Source organism: Parasteatoda tepidariorum, chromosome 5, assembly GCF_043381705.1.
Source record: "Parasteatoda tepidariorum isolate YZ-2023 chromosome 5, CAS_Ptep_4.0, whole genome shotgun sequence".
Lineage (NCBI taxonomy): Eukaryota > Metazoa > Arthropoda > Arachnida > Araneae > Theridiidae > Parasteatoda > Parasteatoda tepidariorum.
In genome coordinates this window covers 28,402,841-28,426,871 of record NC_092208.1, presented here as the reverse complement: position 1 = coordinate 28,426,871, position 24,031 = coordinate 28,402,841, and the positions used below count along the sequence as shown (strand labels likewise).

General features: G+C 26.9%; 1 protein-coding gene across 4 annotated transcripts in view; it reads left to right on the top strand.

The window, feature by feature from the left end:
- Positions 1 to 24,031, top strand: part of LOC107444296 (neural cell adhesion molecule 2) — a 765,139-nt gene that overhangs the window by 727,543 nt on the left and 13,565 nt on the right. The window lies entirely within an intron of this gene.

Sequence of the window (24,031 nt, the reverse complement as noted above, 5' to 3'; positions counted from 1 at the left end):
ACTCATCTGGTTTTCCAATTCTTTTTTGATCAAAATTGACTGAATTTCTCCAACATATGGGAACACAATTTATCAAAGCTGCATGCCATTTAATGAACTCAGGTGTAACCTTATTTTACTAGGCACTTAGTAATTTTTTTTATATTATCCCTAAACAAGATTTTTCTTCAATTTTTATACAGTTATTTACTTTATCAAAATTCATTTTACACGGTAGTTTATTTGAATCTCGATTTTGCTACGTATCTGGACACAAAGAAAAAACTATGACGAGAGAAAAAATGTCTATAAGAAACCTCAAAAACAGGTAAACCTCAAAACAGCACTCACGTAGTTCCTTCCCTATGGACTGAAAAAATATCAAAGATATAAAAAAGGTACCCCACCGAAAGAAATAGAAATGAAAAAGTGCACCACTAAAATTTACACGCTATTGTTAATAGCTGATATACCCACCATATTTATATATAATTTAAAATATAAGATGTTGTTCATAATTTTCCAATCCCTCGACAGTAAAAGCATCAATATTACCCCATGTTTCAATGGTGACAGTCTTCATTTCTTCCACAGGCTAAAAATACTTGTCTTAGGCACATAAAGCTTTTCTGAGGATACCTCCTCACGTTTTCTGGGTGATTGAGATCAGTGAAAAGAGCAGACCATTGTATGACAAGCACCTCACTATCAAAATGCTATATTGCTGCAGATTTTTCAACGTGAATTTAGACATTGTTTTGCTAGAAAGTCCATCTTGGGTCACCAGTTATCTCAGAAATTGATACTAAATGGACTTCGAATATTTTTTTGGTTTGGAAGCTTCCATGCCTCCTGAGAGAAAAGCAAATTAAGTATACCTTCCCACATGATAGATGCGCTCTTACTTTTCTATCAATTAAAGAAAATCCATCTCGTTTTTAATAATCTATTGATTATTTTCTCTTATCTTATACTTGCTGTTTGCAAGTTAAAATAATTCAACAACAGCTCATATTGAAAGCAATCCTAAAGTGAGAGGTGCAGAAAAGAAGAAAAAAATGAACTGCCTGGACGACATGGTGTACGAATTTCACAACACGAGAAAATAACAGGAAACTCCATTATGCAGCAAGGTTATGACATATAATTATGTGGTAAGGCTTAGCTATGCCGGTAAAATTAACCCGACTTTTCCCCCTGGCCACACTAAGGTAAGCAAACACCAAAAATTGTTAGAAGCTCATCCACTGCCATTTTCAGTGATAACCAGTGAGCCACATTGAATATCCCAGCAGAAAAACAAGTTGGCTATTCTCTATTCACGTTGAAAAATATTTGAAGGTATGGTTTTGGGATAGAGGACAATAATATCCATTCCTGGATTGAACATAATAGGGTATCATCATCGGTGGGGCTGTATAAGCCGTAGACAGACTGTTTTGGTATGTGGCAGAATCAAAGCAGTAGTCATTGAAACATGGGATAATATTGGTGATTCTACCCTCTGGAGATTGGTAAGTAATTAACAACATAGTATATTTCAAGTCATATATAGATATGATGAATGTATTGGACATTAATGCTGGAGACTTTGTTTCATTAATTCTAATACATTCAGGCTCAGTACTAGACATTAAAACTAGAGACTTCTTTTTTACCTATTCGCAATTTTTTTTTCTGTCCTCGTCAGGTAAGAAATGAATCTCTGTCTGTGGATATATATTTGTATTTACACCTTCTTAATATGCACGTTTCGATCTAATTGATGAACTTTGTGTCAATTTATTGCATATTCTGATCTGCTTAGTCACAAGGTTATGGTACTAAGCTGTCATTGTTCTCCACGTGGATTCCAGTTCACCGGGCAAGTGAAGGCGTTAAATGCTCAGTTTTCATCACATTGCTGACATCAGTTAGTTGATTACAAAATTGTATATATTCAGAATCTGTTTGAGCAAAAACTCCGTGTTGTGAGAATGCGTTACCTTATAATGTGAAGTTCATAGGTTATTTTAGTGCGATTCTTAACTGGAAGCTTAAAAAATAAGTCTTCCTAAGAGAAATCATGAAAAACATCATTTAAAAAGGTGTAACACAGCTTCTGAATTTGATGACCGCCTGGATTCGGTTAAGTCCACAAGGTTTTGCAGATACATCGAATCCAGTTTAAGCTAATCGCTAAGGATTCGATTTCAAAAATCCACCAAATTGCGAGGATGCTGATTTCAGCGTTTTACCCGTTGTTCCAACTCGTTATCGTTATATATTGTAAACTAGTAGAACTTCTGTTTTTCTAACAAGTCTTCTTCTTAAATTTCGATTCAGTTAAAAAAATATGCTTACAATAATTATTCTAATTATGGATTTATATCAAGTATATAATTTGTATACAAAGATAACTGAAAAAAATATTGACTTACAATAAGCAATCGCTGGAGTTGGTGGACAGAAAAAACAGGGGATTGCCTACTTTTACATTAATATAAAAACATGTTATTAAAATTATATTAGTTTCAAAACAATAAACCATATCTTTTATTAGCAACTAATGTGAAGATAGAACTAAAATTCTCTTTTCATTTACGAATAATCTTTGTTACATAGTATACATCTTGTCCACTAAAGATTGTTTCTGTTTTAACTGGACTCATAATACTCATGCACAAAACTGGATTTATGTATGATTTATAGGGAAAAGAGTGCTTATTTTCCTGAGTAGATTCAGTTAAAAGATTTAAATTAAGTATGTATGAAAAATTAAAATTATTCTGGTATAACTTTATTTGATTTCTCATGATTTAATTTTTTGTTTTAAATTTTTAAAAACTCATTATTTAAAGTTAATTACTTTTTGTAAATTTAAAAATAATTTCGAATATTTACAAGTAATATGAAGTTGCATTTTTAAATTTTAATTTCAACAAAATTGAAAAGAAAATAATGTGTTTCAATAACATAAATAGTTTTGCTTTTAATTAATAACTCCTCAAGAAACTAATTAATTTTTAATTGGTACTCAGGCTTATAATTAAAAATGGATCCATCTTATTTTTAAGAAAAATATCCATTAACTATGCTGAAGAAAATATGCATTTATTTATCATTAAAAATTATAATTTGGTTCAAATATTTTTTTATAACTGATAAAGAATCTAATAAATCCCCAAACATGCAAATAGTTCAAAATAACTATTTTTATTTTGTTGAATATAATAACTAATTGGTATTTTTTCAATAATTATGAGCAGATTTCTAAAATCAAAATATTTTGTGTTAAGATTAATAAGGGAAGATTAAAAAAACTATTATTGGTATAATATGTTTCTTATAAAATGATATTTTCTGCTACTAATTACATTTTTGTTATATCTAAATATTTTTTGATCAATTCTTTGAATGATGTGGACTATAATTTTGTGAAATCACTTGATTTGTTCAATTATTTAATTAATTGAACTTATCGCTAATATTAAAACAAGAACAAACTTAAAACATTCAATTTTTTCATGAAATGCTTGATGCCATTTTATTTTTTGCTTCATTGAATATTTAGTGAAGGAAATAATTAAAATGAAGAAGAAAAATAAAAAATTACGAAAATTAGAAAACAAAACATTAAAAATTAATTGAAATTAGAAAATATTACAACAAAAAGATTGAAACTCGTCATCATCTCACACGATCTTATCTGATTTGCCTGTTACTTGGGATTGGTGCAAAAAATCAATTTGCTTAAGGTAATAATATATTATACATTATAATCCAAAATATATAATTAATAAAAGTCAAATTTCAAACACAGCATAGTAATTTGAAGAGTTTTATAAGAAATATTAATATTCCTTGAATAATAATTTTTTGATTGAATATTGGATGAGTTTGTTGATTAGTTACATGAGTTTTAGCTACGAATTTTTTCAAATTGGCTTAGCACAACGCAAATACATAAATCTAGATAACTAAAAAAAATTTATGAAAATATATTATTAACTTTAATATTCAATTGACTCAAAATTTTGTACAGAAATTAATTTCATTTATTGGATATACATTTTTTTCCATAATTTTGGAAAAGTATGTCTATTTTTTGAATAAATAAATGTTTTTGGAATTATTAGAGTTCCCTGCAATTTGTTCATGTATAGAACTTAATATAAATTGTTTCATCGCATGTGTCAATAATGCAGATATTTTCTTCTTTTTTACTCTAGAACAGTCTGATTTTGGACTTACCTAAGACCGCCATTTGGGGTCAATTTGCCCCTCATTAGAAATTGATGTTATTCCAAAGAAAATGAATTTTTAATTGATATGATGATTATTGTTAAAATTCCAATATATAAGGGTTTTTAAAGATTAAAATTTGTTTTGTTATTTTTTTAACTGAATGAGAATATAAAATTATGATGTAACATTGTATTAAAAATTATTCTTTTGCAGAAAGCAAGTTACACAAAAATAAACATACGATACGAATGCAAACAATACGCATTAGCCCGCAATATGTTTTAAAATTTGGAAGTTCCCTCATTAGTTAGAAATTTGCGCAAGCACGCTTTCGTACACCCGCGTGGCGAAAAATTGACAGCGACGCATCGAAGAATTGGTTTCTAGCATTTATCATATTTATCGCAAATTTTGTTCTGTTCCCCCTTACGACGTTAAAAGACGTGTATCGTTTATTTTATAGATTAAAATTTATGAGTTAAGGACTATTTCATGTGCTAACTCTGATTCGTAGCTCTTCAGCAAGCACAAGAATGAGCTTTCTATGCTTAATTTGGGTGACAAATGATTTCTTGAAAACTATCCAAGCATTGAGGATAGCATTACCACAAACGTTGAAAATACCCCGCCAGTCCCCTACAATGTTTTACATAGTGTATAATAGTTAGGTGGCATCTAGTATGGTAGGCATATGTCACATTTTGTTTGATTGCAGCAAGTGACAGTGCGTGACTTCTTCTCTATGCTGTCGTCTGCAAATGCATTCACATGATTATTATTTAGAATTATGGTATTCTTTTTCTTTTTTACCTGTAAATTGAGTCTTACGTTTCCATTTTTCAGTGCAGAAGACAAATATTAGGACGAAGAAGTAACGTTCAAGATTTAAAGATTTTCTTTTAGTTTTCTGCCGTACTGTCCCAATTGTGGGCATTTCTTTTAATGAACAAAAATCATTTGCAAGTGTTTCTGAGGTAAAAAGAATTATTAGTAGACCTGCTATATTCAGAGTTAAAGTGTAGTTTCATATTCAGAGCACTATATTTCCACATATTTGCGAATTAGTCGGAGCCGTTTTTTTTCCAGTTGAGCAAATAAAGATAACCATTCAATTTTTTTAAAATTTTCTGTCAGTCGAAAACAAAACTTTGAAATGTTCGCCGAGAGGTAAATTTGTATTTTGACTTACTTGGCAATGGCTATTTACCTTTCAGTTCATCAGTTTCTTCAGTTCTTTCTTGTTCAGGATTATAAAAAAGGTAACTATTTATAATCAAGATGCACATGGTTTCTTTCAGACGCAATATCGAATTTGTAATTCAATTAGAGCTCAACTAAGCTATTTCTAGCATCAAATCTAAGATACCATATAATTTAACGAAACCTATTACGTGAAATTTTTTAACAGGGCTACCACTTTCAGAAGGTTTGAATTAATGAAAAATCAAAAACAGGCATAAAACTTCAAAAATTAACGTTTTTCTTATGGGGATCAAAATAACCCCTTGTTGATCCATTTTAAGTCATTTTATGATTACTTATTTTAATTATCAGCATAAAAGTTAGAAATTTTGATTCGGTATACTTAGAAACAATTTTGGAAAAGTAAAAAAATATTATCTTTCAAAATAATATTAGTAACTAAGCATGTAATTTTATCAAAATGACCCTAACTGCACTTCTATTGTTAATACTTAAATACAAAAAATTATAATTATCATTACGAAGCAATATTAATTTTCAAAGGTAAATAATATTTAACAAATTTATGTAATTTTAAAAATTAAAGATAATTAAATCACCAATAAAAACAATTTTTATATTTAGAATATGTTCTTCATATTAGTGAAAAATAAGTTTGCCAGAAGTAACAAAAATTTAGATTCTTATGAAATTCCATACATTTGAATTAAAAAAAAGTTTTCAGTTAATAAGATCATTATTTAAAAATCTTTTATTAAAGGGATACTAATCAAATGAAATATCTTTTGATTACGTTCGATATTAAGGATAGTTTTATATGATAACAGTAATAACTCATTTTTTTTAGTTTAGAAAGAGTAATGCTATTAAAGAGATCCTAGAAATCAGAGGTCACGGTAGCTTTAATTTTGATTTTGCTTTTTAAATAACGTAGGTTATCGTTAAATAACAGTTTCGAAAATTTTGTTAAAATTTGTTAATAATTTTATTTTAATAGTTAGAGACAATAGTCATAATTTTAAGTAATTAGAAAAGAGCTAATTATAATTATTTTAAATTTGAAATAATAATTATATAAAAATAAACCATATGTTAAAACTTTGCAGTAATATTTAAAATTTTACGAAAAAAGGTTAGGAATAAATAAAAAAACTTATGATCCATTTCGAAAAATTAAATTCCCACTTGTTAAATATATCTAATATAGTAAACCTAAATGTTACTTGATTATAAGGATTTAACTTGGTTACTTGATTTAAATCAATTTTAGTTTAAAAAAGTATAAAAAACACAATTAACACAATTAACACTTTATAAGCTGCATAATTAAGTAAAGAATTGCAATAATTTTAAAATTAAAATACACCTGGATTACGTTTGACGCACACAAACGTATATATGAATATTAATTCAATTTATTAAAAAGCTTATTACCTAACAGTAAGCATATCCTAGATTAATCATAAATCAATGGCATCGAATGTTAAAATCCCGTCTTGATAAAATAGAAAAATTAATTTCGGAAATTTGATTAGACCTGTTAACAACGAGTTTCTCATCTCTATTTCGCTTCATCCAATGTTATTTAAAGCTGAGATACATTTCTCGATATTCATTAAATTTTCGTTTGTGCCCGTAAATAACCTAAATTATAATCTTTATTTTCTGCGCATCTGTTGTATACGATAATGAAAAGCTTATACTAAGAAATTCTCCCGTATGCTCTATCTCGGAAGAAATTTAATTTCGTCGGTGTGAAAAGAGTTTCTGAAAGTAGGATTATGGAAGTAAATGAATAATTAATTTTCTTCTTCTATTATACAACAGTGATAAAAATTTTTCTTCTTTAATTATCTTTAACCATGTGCCAAATATGGAATTATAATCATGCTGGTAAAACAATAAGATAAATACTTATTAATATTTATCTCATTAGATTTAATTGCATGTTTAATTAGCTCGAACCAGATACATGTCCTACACTTAAAGTTCTCCTTTATGTTCCTGAAAACTTTGTTAATAGCATGTGTCAGGTTGTTACTTGCAAAGCGGAAATTTGCAATTATAATGGTCTGCAATTATTGACACAATATGAGAAATAAGCGCGTTTTTAAGGTGCATGTATATGTTTAAAACCCAAGAGGAGTCTTGCTTCTTTTTTAAGTAGATATACGTCAAAAATGGATTTTACAGCTATTTTTCTAAATAATTTATTGAAATTCCTAGGGAATTTTAACACATGGTTTGAAATGAAATTTTAAATATGAAATATGGGATTATGTGCATCTGCACAAAAAATATTAAATATTTTATGAGAAAACACGAAAATAAAAAATAAAACAATATAAATCTAAATATGAAATTAAATTAAAATTGTAAATACTTGTTGTTTGAAAATATTTCTATGAGAATGATGACTATAAACGCAATGTTATTTAGAATTTTGAATATCGGATATATTATATATTTTCAAGTTTTATTTCTTGCGAGACTTGAAGCAAGAAGTGTAAAGTGAGGAACTTGTCACAAAATCTCTTAAAATTAACTTATTAAAGCTGTCAATAGAAAATTTATCATTGTAATCACGGCGATTTCTTACCATTATAAAGGGCCTTCAAACCCACTTTTAGTTAGAAAATGATATGTCAATAAGTAATGACGAGTAAAAATATTAGGTACATCATATCTATTTTATCCATCAATTTATGCAACCAATTTGTTCTATTTGGCTCCAATATGGAAGCCAGTAAAAAGAAATTTTGAAATGAATATAAAAATTTATTGAGTGAAGCAGTTACTAAGCAGAGTATTTAATCGACTTCACCTCTTATTTTTCTTGTGATTGCATTTAATGCGAAATGTTTAAGTATCCAGTATTTCTCGTTTAATGTTATAGAATGTGATCCCCGCGTTTCCGAAAAAAAGCACATATTTAAATAAATAAGGAAAACTATAATTTCCTTTTTATTTCTAGGTAAATAAAAAAATTAAATGATCAGCCATTATATAAATTCTATGAGCGTTATTACTTTTTTTTTCTGATTAACTTCACAGTTTGAGGTTCACATGTTTATTTAGTCATGTTATTGGTAAGGTAGTGCATTCTCGTTGTAAGCGTGCTTGAATGAAAAAGCAGTTTTAAGTCTTTAAAATATAATTTTGAATAAAATATTTAAAATTTAATTCCGAATTCTAAAAAAATATTTTAATAAAGATTTTACGCAAATTTTCGAAAAGAATTTTGGAATTTCATTTTTAATTTCCGATTTAAATTTTATTGCTTTCATAACTATGGTTATAGTCATAAATACAACATTTTTAGAAAAAATACTAAATTTTCGAGAAATTTAGAAAAGAAAATTATACAGTAAGCTGCATTTTTCACCAAATTACATATATTTAAAATTCTCAAAATAGTACTGAATTGACAAAACTATTTTTCCAACTATTAAATTGATGTCCTTTTTAAGACTTCAAAGATAGGATAATTTTTATTGAATACAAAAATGTGAACGAATTAATTTGAAAAAATTAAAGTTTCATGTGATAAAAACAAATAAAAAATACATATATTTTATTATACCTCATTTATATATAATATATATATATATATTTATCTAACTATATATGAACTATATATTACTGAACTATATAATTCTAAAGCTATTAGAAATCATGTGTTTATTCCATTTANATATATATATATATATATATATATATATATATATATATATATATAAAAATAAGACATGCCTTAACCTCATGTAGTAAATAATCATGACATAGCCTCATAACATGACATGACATAACCTCATGTAGTAAATAATGTAATTCAGATTTATTTATAATGCGATAAATAAAGACAAAAACTTGATCAACCAACTAACATTTTAAAGAGAGTTGTGTGGAAAAAAAATACTGTAGTTATAATGCGTTCTGGAGGCTCCAATTATTATCAAACTGGAACGAAATCATAATTACTTTAATGCATTCGCATTTTATATTTGACAGGAGAACGCGTACTCAACGGAAACAGGGAAGATGAAATAAAATATAAAAATATTGAATGCATTTGATATAAGTCTTAAGAGAAGCGTTGCGTCTGCTTCAGAAGCACACACATATATACATACATTAGAATTCAATTCGTTAGCCAAATCACTGAAAACTGACGTTAAAGCAAAATATTACATTAAAATCGATAATATATCAAGTTTTTTCTGTAAGCAATGTAACGCAATTAAAAATATGTTTCAACAATTTTGTTTAATCATAACATTCGGACGTAAAAATAAAAATTGGACATTCTTATTACATTCGTTTCATTGGAGCAAAAGCCTCTCAAACGAACATGACTTAAAAGACAACCACAATATCAAAAGCATCTGCTTGTCAGCATTTTTGACAACTCAGTATCGGAAACTAATTTAAAGAATGTTACAAAAGTTTGAAATGAGTCACAAAAACTTGATGTTCTGATTATTTGGAACGAGGAAAAAAAATAATGATATGACAAGAAAGTAACATGAAGAAGATAAAAAAAAATAAAGTGTTTTAAAGGGGATGCTTTAACATTCCGAATTCATTCAAATTAAATAATTATAATGTTTTTGTTGGTGTTTGCGAAGCAGATTCAAAGTTTCTCTTAAGTTCTGTTTCCTGTTTTGATTTATAAATTATTTATAAAAAGTTTTTTTTAGAAATATTTGATAAAATACGCATATTCTTATGAAATATAAAATGCAAATAAATTAAAGTGATTATGATTTCATTTTGGTTTGATAAACATTGGAGTATTCAGAAATAACTCTAGCGTTTTTTTTTCACACAACACGCTTTAAAGTGTTGGATTGTGTATCAAGACTTTTGTCTTCATTGTATTTAATTTACTGCGTTTGTAAAATTTTTCTCATATTATATATTAAATGAGGACATGCCATAATTTTTTCAAAATGGAACGATGCAATAAATTTCATTTTTATTTTTTCATTACATTAAATTTTAATTTTCTTTAGAAATTATTTTCTTTAATTTCTTGTATTCAATACACATAATTTTTTTCTTTGATGGGTAAAACGGGAAGCAAAGTTAAAATTAAAAAAATAGTTCTTGCTGATTTCATACTATTTAAAGAATTTGGAAATTCAAATGTCTTCACAGCAAGAAGCAAAATTAAAAATAAGCAAAATTCGAATTTTGGTATAGTTTATTATTTATGTATTATAAGATTTCATTGTTTACTGATTATCTGAGTCCCACTTGGTTAATTTTTGGTTCTTCAATTTGAGAGTACGTATCAGAAAATTCAGCTTAAAAGTACAAGTTAGGAGAAAATTTTAAGTTTTACAAGTAAAAGCACTGAATTGAAGTACTCAGACAATAAATGTAACACCAGAATTTGGAAGATTATTTTATAACTTATGTATTATGTTATGATAATTCATTCTACTATGATAATTTTGGATTCAAAATTATGATTCAAATAATTTCAAATTGCAATCAAATTGAAAAAAAACACACAATTTAAGAATCTTCTTTCCACTTCGATTGTTTTTTTTACATTGATGCATACATGCATATTTTCGTACATTCATGCACTTGCCAAATTATCAGAGTTTGGGTTATATAAAGGTAATTTTAGTCTATACAACATAAATGAAATAAATGTATAATAACCACATTAAATGAAACAAGCGTTTTTATAATTGAGAAGAAAAACGGACTAGATATTCAATTGTATCAAGTACAAAAAGTATATAAATTCAATTTTAATTACAGTTATTTTTTCCTATTTGCTTCAAGATTTGTGATATTTTTTTTCATCAAAGTTATGAATAATTGCTTAATTAATGTCATCTGATATGAAATAAATAATTTTAATTAAAATGCAAAATAATTTAAAATAGAAGTTTTAAACCTACTGTTCAACTCTTATCTGCAGAAGTAGTTTTGTATCCTTTTGTTTAGTTAACAAAGTACAAAGGCAAAGAATTATATGCATTTAATACCGCAAATTATTTATTTTCCTTTGTATGTTTTAATAAGAATGAAAACACTTTCTTCAGATACGTAGTTTCTTTTAAATGACATTATTTTTAATGAGATTATATGGAATGATTTTCAATTATTATAAGAACAATAAAGTACATTAGGACATAAAATGTCTTTTGTCAGGTTTTTCTTAAATATTAATGTCTTAATGAAATTAAGAACAATTGTCTCAGGAACTATTTTATTCATTTCATTTTCTAACTTATCTTCTCAAAAATAGAAAAACTAAATCAAAAGCTTAATTTTATTACTGGAACTATTAAATTTAATTTACGGACATCATTTTCATATTTCTTAGGAATTTTTCAAGGTAAAATTTCATTTGTAACATTTATCAATTTACATATTTTCCTTATTTTCCTCTTTTACATTAGTAATTGCTCAAAGCGAATACCTGATTTTCGTGTGATATATTCCACAATTCCATAATATAAAAGGAAAAATTAAAAGTATTCAAAAATTGCTTTTATTACACTGTCCTGTTGAAACTGAATCATTTTATTATTAGAAATATTTGGAGAGTTTTTTAATTATGTTATACTTTTTATGATAACTTTACATAATTAGATTAAGAAAAAGCATTATAAACATTTCAAAATTTGAAATTAATTTAAATTCCATTTCAAATTAACAAAGCAAGTGAAGTTTTATAAATATATATCCAGTACCATTCTGCATCTAAAATTATTTAATTGATGACGGCTAACAAAAATTGCTCAAACTTCCAATCAAAAAATGGTCCTATTGATCTAGCTGTCTGGAATAACATGTATTTTTTATGTCCTTTATAATTTACTTCATACAGTTATTATTTTATAAAATAATACTTTTAAAAAATCTAACTATACGCAATGTATACTGGTGGTTTTAGATAGTTTTCAAAACATTAAATCAATTACGTCACCTCCCTATGCCACCATTCATTTTACGAATGCTTAGGTCACGCAGGTAACTAAAAATAAATGGATGTTAATCAATGGAATTTAATAAATTCACAAAAAACAACTTCTTAATTAAACAGAGGAGAAAACTAGTGAAGTTATTTGATGTTATTATTTGAACAAAAAAGGAAATGCGTCAGTTAGAAGTTTTGATGGCATCAACACGTTATGCTATATCTATGAAAAATTCATTTCCAAATAAACTTTTCTTATGGGCAAGGTAGATTTTTAGGATTGAGGGAAAAATTACTCCCACAGTTCGTTATTAAAATTTCAGGATCTAAACAAAAATGTCAGACACATTCGCAAAATATTTTCTTTTATCATTTCTCAAAGTTTAAAACGGCATATAGCGCTAATGATAAATATTAATACATATTTTGCAGTATTATTATTTAAATAACACTATATATATATATAATAAGATATAACTTATTTCACAGCTTATAACATATATTGATGCCTTCCTCTTCCAGAGGAAACAACATGTGTTTCAGTATGCGCTTGAAGCCTAAAGTAGGATGGCATAGCATTAACCGCGAAATTAATTCTAGCTTTACATGTACATTTCCTCTTACATTTATAAATTTAAATGTTGATGTTAGGAGTAGTTAGAGAACATCAGCTAACGAGAGAGATAATTAGCAACAAGGAAGGAGCGTAACAAGTTTTGCTGTTTATTAGTATTTGCATGTTAGGCTATAGTATGAAGTTTTAGTATTAGTATTAAAGTGGGAAGAGAAATTGAGAGTTCATATTAATGAACTTTCCCAGCAAAAACAAATCTGTAGGTCCAGCTCCACAAAACTGCTGTTTGCCACCAGCTAAGGCGACGGGTCTGTGCCGGCAAAAGTCACTTTCAACTGTACTAAAGTGAATGGCTGGCCTTCTGTCGAGCCAACAATACCGGCCTATCGATGGCCGGTAGTACCTAACCCAGCAGTTACTGTCTAAAACGCGCTGGGTGAGTGATTGCCCGACATTTTCCAGTNTATTAATGAAGGTTGATATTCAAGAGGAGTGCATTGAAAATATATTTCGTTAAAAAAAAGTGCTAGCAAAAATTAACCTTACTTTCCTTACAGCACTGTTGGCTCCGTATTGTTTATGATGTAACTTATATACAATAGTAATGTAACTTACGACGTAACTTAAAGACATTAAATTATGTATAAATAAATTTCTGATAAACTGATCACTTGAATTATATAATTGACAAAACAAATTTAATTTTTTATGTTCATAAGCTGGGGAAAAAAACTAAAAATTCGCTTTATGTGTATGACTTCCTTACCTATTATCTCTATACTTTGAAATTTCCCTAAATAATGGAATTTACCATATGATGACGTAATGAAAAAATTACTTCCCGCACTGAGTTATAACAATTTGATTATGGCCATTCTCGCACATAAAGTAAAAAGAATAATTTAGCTTTCTCTCTCTCTCAAAGAGTTTTAAATATTTTCTTTTGAGAAATGCAAATACTAATTTTATTTTGGCTAAATCAATTAAAAACTTAACCCGTCTATGTGTGACGACTAAACACGTTTCTCAAAAAAAGATTAAAAAATGCAGAACTGTGTTATTTCTCATGTTTAATGCTCTATTTTTTATTGCATTTGTTATAATGGCCTTTATTCTTAAATGAAGCAAAAAATCTAAACCTAATTCAAAGTTCAGTTTGACGGTAGTGAATTTTTTTCTTGCATTTATAAGTATCATGTTGAATCGTTTTAAACCAACAAAATAAATACATAAATTGTATTAGCAAGTGGCTCAATAATGCTGTGAAATGACTGATACTGAGAGCTACCGTATTCAAACTATCATGTGAAGCAAATACATATGAATGTACTTTAATTAGTTCAAAATAAAGAATACCATGAAGTCTAGGGCTATCCTAGAGAATGAAAAGAAATCTCATTTTTTTCTTAACATTTTTTCGCGACTTTTAGTTACAAAATATAAGAAAAATATGAAGATTGAATTACATAAATGCATTTTCAATGCATTAGCATTTGCGTTTATTTTTTTACAATTAATTACACCTACTTTTATATTCCATATATTTCTGTGTTATAAATTTTTTTTCAAAAGCAATTTATTTTAATTTCCTTTTAAAATTCGCCTGTATAAAATTTAATTTTTTTTTAATGAAACACTTTATCATTCCACTTACAATATTAAAATTGTCAATTATTTTAATTTTAAATTTTTTTAATGTTTTATAAGCCTGATATAGTAATTACATTTCGAAATTCAAGTTTTTTACTTGTGAATAATTTATACGTGTTTCAGAAAAATGTCAGGAAACAACTTAATGATGATAAGCAGTATGTAAAAACTCACTGTAAATTAAATTTAAATTCATAATTATTTTAGAATCCTTTATTATTGAATAATGCTTTAACACAATCTCAAATTCCAAAAACTCTCTAAACTTTTTCAATGAATAAAACACTATCCTACCATTGGTTTGCAAGGGAAATCATGACAGAATCAACATTGTGTATCCTCTTTGAGTCCTCACCGAAAGTCCAGTTTGAAGAAGATAACTCTTTTCATTTTATCAGACACTTTGCTTTTATACACACCGATCGAGAAACAATACTGCGAGGAAAGAATATAATGCAATAGATAGAGGTTTTAGCGATCCAATATATGTCTCATGTATATTGATGGTAAGAGTTTACTGTTTCGGCTAGCTAGCTGGAATTGCTGTCTGTGTTGGTATATCGAAAAGATACCCTGCTAGTTCAAAAGAGAGACTTTTAGTTAGTTCCGCCAGTATTCGGGATGATATAGACGCTTCAGAAAACGGGATACAATAAGTTTGTGGTGGTTGAATGTTTGAGCCTTTGATGGCGGAGAGTGTTATCCGATAAAAAAAAGGTTCTGGGGCCGTATACAAAAAGTAGTTATCAGAATAAATTGCGTAAGTCATTTATAACGTACAATACAATTTACTTACTTTCATAATTTGGCACTAAATTTTTTTTCAGCAATTAAATATTAAAAATAAGTTATTTTGCTTTTTGTAGAGATATTTGGAAGGCATTGTCCACATTATTAATGTGGAAAGGATACGAAGAAGAATAAAGAAGGGATATATATATATATATATATAGGATGGGGATTATGGGTCCTAATGTGCCCCATGNTATATATATGACGACTAATCAATAATTTGAAAAAAATACGTAGATAAGGTCCATTTGTTGGATAATTACGTTTATAGGCGTCTTAATAGTTTTGTTTTAAAAAGAATCCTCTAAACTTAAACGTTGCTTTACTACCCCTTTGTAAAATTTTGTTCACCGACCTAAAAAGTTGTCAGATATACCAGGTATATATTTACAAACATAGAACAGAAATATCAAGTGAGTGAGAAGTCATAAGTATGAAAGTTCAAAGATGCAAGTATATAATTTTCTGAAATAAACCAAACAACAACGAAAAAATTGAAATACAACGAAAAAATTGTACAACGAAAAAATTTAAATAAATTAAGCTGTGAGTTGTGACGAAATGAAAGATGACACAGCAAATAGGTGATATAAAATTACTTCTGTGTTTTTATAATAATTACACTTATCAATTTAAGCATAAAAAATTATATAATTAGGCTGTATTTTAGTTTTAATTGATGTTATTTACGTTCCATAATTACAGCAGAGGGAGTTGTGATTTATCAAAAGTATTTGGGCAGATATGATTTTATCTATTTGTTTTATGAGTTTATCAGTTTAAAAAATAAAATAATGAAGAAAATACAAATTAAACTCAAAATCTCATGAATTACCGTAGCAAACTAGTATTGAGAAGCAATGAGAAAGAAATTCCGAAATCAGTCATGGAAATTGACAGGACCTGTTAGTAAAAGAAAATAATAAACTGCATGACAAGTAAAATTTTATCATATGGCTATAAAAACATTGAAAAAAACTTATCCAAGTTAAATAAATTTTAATTTTTACAGATTATGTCTGGGTAGGTCATAAATACAACTCCAAACAAACCAAAATTTCATCAAAAACGAAAGTCAAAAAGCTCACAATAAATTATAACTATTTTTTTTCCTCTGGAGATTTTAAAAATAAAAAGCCCTAAGACATTGCAACTTAAACTTAAACTAAAGAAAAATGAAGAGATTTTTGTCAGATTTTTTGAGAACATAAGGACCTTTTTCTTGTTAAGAGAACGTTTATAAAACTAATTAGTGCTTAAAATCCCCCAGTCAAGAAGTTCTATTTCCAGGTAATTATATGCTTTTAGTACTCTGTTTATGACTTTAATGCAAGAACTTTGAAACTATTTTTCAGAATTTTGTGAATTAATAAAATTTTATTAGTTCTTTAGTAAAAACTATTATTTTGCGAATAATGACATTGTAGTTGTAAGGACTTTTTTTTTAAATTGCATGGTCATTTTTGTGAATTAATTAGGGAAAGAATTGTTGATAACAAAGGCTGGGAAAATAAAGTTCAATGAGCTTATTTCTTTAATTAAAAGTTACTAATGAACTTTGGTGATACTAATAACTGATAAAGATGGAAAATCTATTTGCACGCTTAATTTGACTTATTCTATGTTATTTTGTTATAAGTGAAAATTAATTTATAAATTAATAACTAACGCGTCTCACATCCAACATGAAAGAAAGACTTTAAGAAACTTAAATTTAAAATATGGCAATGATTGCTAGATATTTTTGTTATGTTTTGTAAACAGCTGTGTTTTTTTGTTCATAAAACAAACAAAAATTTTTCAAAAATGTGTGTTTAAGGCTTATCTATCTTTGCCGTCCGTACAGTTTTATCTATTATTCTTAAATATTAATACTTACGTTAATCCAAACAGAAAATCCTTCAATGCATAATTATAGAAAATGTCCTACCTTTGCAAAAATATTTAACTTAAACAAAGTTTCAAATTCTAAAGCAATATTTTTTTTCTGTTTCAAAAAAGTGACGTTTACTCTAATTGAATTCTATTTATTTATTATTTCTTCTTTGTTTAAAAAAATTTAAAACTTTCATCATATTTAACTCTGTATATAATTATTGTCTCTTAAAATGTTACTTACACATAAATATTTCATTGAAAAAAATAATAAAAAATAGAGAAAAAATGAATAAAATAAATGTTTAATATCGCAATTTAATTAGTTTTTAATAATGCAATAATGTAGATGTTAACGCTAAGCATTTCACAAATGTATTAATAAAGTATATATATTTTTATCACATTCTTTTCAGTTTAATTTGATAAAACTATAACATTAAGCTAACTAAAGAAAGCTACATTAATCCTCTTTGTAATATCACTTTATCGTTTTACTCAGAGGATTTGAATTTAGGGTAATTTGTCGTTTTTAACGACGAAGTTTACTTATCTTAATAGGTAGCTTTTAGAAAAGTGAGGGAAGATAAATTGTGAAAAGAAAAATAGTTCTATAAAAAAATAAACACTATAAATTCAGTTCCATTCAAATCAGTTCTTTTTCCAATTACTCCTTTCGATGTCTTAAAACCAATTAAAGTATAAAAGTATAACAAGATTAATTAAAAGAATTTTAACTGATAGTTTTTTGTGAATCTTTTTTTTTTCGCTGTTTTTTTTATTAAAATACCTGAGATGATCAATCATCTAAGGGATAGATTTGCATTCTTTTTTTCCCATTTTAACTATTTGGTTAGAACAGCTGCATTTTTAAATTACTTCAAGCTCAAATAAAAGAATTTTAATTAGTTAAGTATTTTCAAAAAAACACTTTGTTTAAGAAAAAAAAATATTGTTTCGAATAGTTTCACAACAAAACTATCAATAATAAAACTCTTAATCTGAACCTGGTTTTTAAAATTTGTAGAAAGAAAGCTTGTTTATGTAAGTTTTCTTTTAATTTAAAATTTAACTATGTTTTTATGAAAATAAATGATATATTTTATATTAAAATATGAATATGAATTGGAATTTTGCAGTCGAATTAAATGGAGGTCACAAAGAATACCCTCATTAAAATATAAATTGTTGAACTATTTATGAGAGGAACATTTTCAGGCATGGTGTCACACACACATACATATACGCATGTATACAGATTGGTAAAAAATAGCCATAAATGAAAGAACAGATAAAGACATCACTTTCTGCATCATAAAGCCTCCACACGATTTTTTATAAGTAGTCGGCGCAGACTTTTTAAAAAGTGAACCAGTTGTACGCATGAACCCAAATTCTATTTTAAAAGTAATTGAGAGAAATTTATCATAAATATTTGAGAATTGAATCTGTGGTTGTAGAGACAAGTAAATAAGACGAACAAATCATGTTCATAAATTTAAAAAAGAAAAAAAATGACATATATTTGCCGCCACTTTCTTATTTTTACTATATTTTATATTAAGTGGGTCCTTCGTAAACTCTTTTTCCTTTATAGTGGGTCTAATCAGACTACCTATAAGAAATTGTGTTTAGGCTTTCAGTTATAGGAGGCGTTGGTAAATGGACCTAAATGAGTATACTTCATAACGGAATAAGTGTGTGGAAACACCACGTAAAGCTGTTAGAGAGCGTTGTTGCTTTCTAATGTTGATTCCTAAATTTATGCTCCTTACTTTCGAGTTACTATTATAAACTGTAATTTGAGTATCACGCGTTTGATTATTAGCTATTGTAAATTGCTCATCAATAAATTTTCTTTTCTCTAACTTAAAATTTTCCCAACTTATAACTATCTCTGTCTTATGCGCTATCATTTTCACGCTGCTTTTTTGCATGTACTTAAATTTTTGTGTGCAATTAACAGCTTTTTACGACAGACTAAAAGGGATGAAAGATTCACAACTGTGCATATACATACAGGTGGTTATCAAAATAATGGAAACATCCTAGATTATGAAGGTGTTCTGCTGTAAATGTTTTATTTATGAAGGTATCTCCTAACTGTAATTGTTAACACTGGAGAATCCAGACGCTGATTGAGCTCTGCGGTCACTTTGGCTGCAGTTGTTTTCTTTTTAGACATTACAATCCGCTTCATTACCCGTCGGTCTCTTTCTCCTTCCGTCCACTATTTTGCTTTGCTGAGCTTGTCTTTCCCCGCTGTGTGTATGCTGTCATGACTTTAGACACCGTACCTCTAGAAACGCTTAATAGCTGGGATGTTTCGGTCACTGTTGCTCCAACTAGTCGGGCTCCTACAATTTGGCGACTCTGTAAATCTGTGAGGTCTGACATTTTACGCTTCTGACAGAAAATCAAAACGTAGACAACTCTGCTAAGGCTCTCTCATGCCAATACTAATATATTTACTTTTTATATTAAAAAAAACTAATAGGTAAGATTATATTTTAATGCTTATGAAGCGAATTCTCAAATGTCGCTTTTATTCACAAGTGTTTCCATTATTTTGATAACCACCTGTATATATATAAAAATACTTATTGGNACTTATATATATATATATATATATATATATATATACATACACAGTCCATTATTATTAAAAAAAAATTTATGCAAATTAGTTAAAAAATTCGTTTACTGGTTTAGATTTATAAATACATTTTAATGTATTACAATTTGTCAATGTATGAAGCTGAGAATATTTAAAAGAATTTTATAAATAATGTATGGTATTAGTCATATTAATCTGATCTACAAGGTTCATAGAAAGTGTTCATATTTATTAATTTAATTCGTCAATGTCAAATTAACTTGTTTTGTAAGAATATATCTTAGATAATAAGGGCTCCACCAAAAAAAAATTTAAATCAAATTGTTTGATCATTTCTCAATCTCTCATGAATTATTGGAAATGAGACGAAGAAAAAGTATTTCTTATATAAAAAGCAATTTTTTTTTTAAACATCCTAATCGGACTATTTAAAAATTCTGGCAAGGATATTTAAGCTACTTAATTTTTTAACCGAGACAAATTAAATTAACTTCGTTGTATGTCATATTCTTGTCTGTTAAGGAATAAAATAAATCCAATACATCTTATGGTTGTAGCAAGCAAGATAATTTAGGTACCTGTTTTTTGCGAAGAAATTCTGCATGAAGAAAATATTGCCAAAATGCATCATGGATATTTTTTAATAACCTTGACATTCTAAATGCGCTTTAAAATCGAAATTAATAACTCGTATTAAACTCGATAAAGAATCCATTTTTATTCATGGAGAAAAAATAAATTTTTATACGTTCCCTTAAAACTTTCTATAGTCTAGTCACGCTTAACATAAGCGTCACTCAAGCTCTCGGTGAGGAAGAGCTCTATGGAATTATTTCTCCTGAAAGTAGTGGCATTTCACGAGGTACTTGCAGCTACGTATTTTTTTTATATTTAGTTTTATTCTTTTTTTTTTACGTTTTTGTTTATTTCGAAAGAGGTATTTACTGAGTGACATTAGTAATAGCTTATACGCTTCCTGATCCTGTTTTTTTCCTTCATTTTCTTTATACCTGGGATGCCAACCAACTGATTAGTGTTTCGCTTTGTCGACGTAAACTTACATTTTATGTCTTGTTTAATACTCTTGGCGCAATCAAATAGAAATAATTTTTATTTAAATAACAAGCTTATTTCAATTATGCTACGGAAAATACCACTTATGTATTCTAGACTCTTGTTTAAAATAACATTGTGAAAAAAAGCCCCTCAATTGCAGAGTTATTATTGCTTAAAACTATTTTTTTTAACTTAGTGAATATTTTTAACTTATTAAATATTCATTTTGCTTATAAATTGCGAATTAAGTTACAATGATTTTTTATAAAGAAAAATAATTACTAAATAAATATTTTTCTGTTTAAAATATTTATGTAACTCGTTTTTAATTAAAGGACTATATTATTTATATGATAAAATGATGTTGTTATAAGAAGTTGTGAACTGCAATTCTTTAAAGCAAATGATAATTAATTTCTTCAATTTTAAAATTAACCGAATTTATATTTTAAGTAAATTATATTTTACAAAATTAAATTGAGAAGCAAAATTTCAATTAAATTATCTAACAAATTAGCTAACATGTCAAGCTTTACTAATACATACATTACTTTTTTTCCATTTCTCAAATAAGCGAATTTTTAGTGGGATGATATATATAAAGATTGCTGAGACTTGCGAAGAGATATTTACAAAGTTTAATAATTTAAATGTTTTAATGAAACATTGCTTTTTTATTAAGTATTCTTTTATTATGTTGCAGAAAAATAACTTATTAATTACTTTATTAATTAAGGATGAGAAATTAATAATATATGCTTTAATTAAAAAAAGCCGCTTTGACTGAGCTTCTATTTCAAAAATTATTTTTTAAAACTACATTAAATTTAGAATGCTAATAAGAATTTTTTTTTTCGGAAATTCATAAATTATGTATAAATTATAACTATAATCAGTTTCTCAAATTTTAATTATCTTTATCAAATTTTAAAATATTATTTATGTTTCACTAAAGTATTTCGAAAAATACCTTCTGTATAGAAAATTGACTTCTTTGTATAGACTTGAAAATAAGTGTTTGCTTTTGCTTCTTATTTTAAATGCCATATAGGCTTATTGAAAAAGTTATCAAATGCAATTTTCTTTACCATAACAACTATCTATTTATATAAATATTAAAAATTTAAAGAAGGAAAAAAATGTAAAAATAAATAAATTATAGTTGCTAAACAAGGACTTTGAAAATTTGCTTTATTAAATTGCTGCATTTTAAAATCAGATTTTAATGATTTCAATTTAAAAAGGAAAGGCATAATATAATAGCTTTTTAAACCTTTGAGTTAATAAAATTTCAAATTAAAGGATTTATTATTCATTACTTTTATGTATATTTTTTTTTAAATTACAAAAAAATATCCCTATCATTTTTATAGTTTTTTATGTCGGTTTTAAGTAAGCAGATCAAAATGCATTACTCATATTTTAACTACATTTAAAATGCAAAACAACGTAATGAGTAAACAACATTAAAAATGAAAAATTAATTTTAATGACCATTTACTTAATATTTATTAAATTTAATATTTTTTCTTGAATTCCTTATATCTATATACCTTTTTAAAAGTAATTTTATATGAGTGAAAAATTTAATTTAAAAAATAAAGCAACTGTGCCAAAGAAATATAAAGAAATAAGGTGCATATTTGTTACTTATTCCATTTAACAAAAAGTATCGCTTTTTTTGCAGCTTTCTTATAATCTATTTTGCATTCTCTCAAATATTCATCCTCGCACTAGAAACAAATCTATTCCTTTCAAGAAACGATAAAAAAACACAATGATTTTCAAATCAACTTCGAAATGCTTTAGACAACAAAATTCCTGCTTAACCGTATTACCAGACGATAAGATATCTAATAAAGTAGTTTCTTTTCAAAGAAAGTTACTTTTTCTTTCAGAAAACTGACGAGAAAAAAGAAAAACAAAAACAACTGTATCACTTGCGGCGTTCTTTGATTTCCAGCAAGGAAAAGCATCTTAAAAATGTGAAGATCGCAACAGAACATACAAACACACAAAGCAATTAACCACTTAACATAGCGTAGAATTGAAAAGCAAAAATTAGAGAAAAAATGAAAATAGTGCGCTTCGTTGAAATTGTTTTGGCGCAAAATATTTGTCTTTCCGTTTTCCTTTTTTTAATATATTTTTCTCTCTCCTTTGTTTATTCAAGAAAGCGTTTGAAATTGTATTGCGAAAAATAAAATTCCATCTTTCAATTTCTGAATGTTTTAAATAATTCGCGATATTTTTTTTCTCCGTTTTCGTCGGAGGAATTAAAGATGTTTACAAAGAGCTGCGAAAATGTTTACCCTGATGTAATGAAATTATGTTATTTATCTGATCTTTCAAAAGGAAAACTAGCAAGAATAGCCGTGGAATCAAAGCGTTATCTGTTTGCATTGAAATACGAATAATCGAATTAGTTTCGAAGAATTAATTTGTGTGAACAATGATCATTATCCAGTTAGTGTTTCTGTGTTCGTGTAAATATAATTTAGCTATTGTTAAATGTCAGAAATTGTATTATTTAAATTTGATTCAAATTTTGATAAAAAAAAATCTGTCCATATTTAAAGTACAGACTGTCCAATTGCAACTGAATGTATTTCTTTAACTCGCAAAATCACATACAGTTTATGTTATTAGACCAAACAATCGTTTATATTTACTCTAAATGTATATAAAACTCTGTATTCACATTCAATGTAAATATAAAGTAATTATTCCTGATTCCGTTTCCCTCTCCCGTGCTCTGTAAATCAAAACTCAGATCATGTGTATCAGCAATAGTTTATTAGTTTGTCTTTGTAAATATTATATAAAATTCATTACAAATTAATAAACAATATTAAAAATTTGCAATGAATTTCATTTATCATGTTTTTATCCATTTCATTTGAAATATGCTGTGCCTTTTGTACAACACTTTATTTATTGTGTCAAGAATTATGATTTTTATTTATCGGAATAAACAAAAATTCTATGTAATATCTCGGAGGGTTCTATGTAATATATTGTACTCTGATATAATTTCAATAGCAGAAAATTGTTCTGCATTTTGAGGTTTAAAACAACTTCAGACTATTGATACTATAACTGCCTATGATTT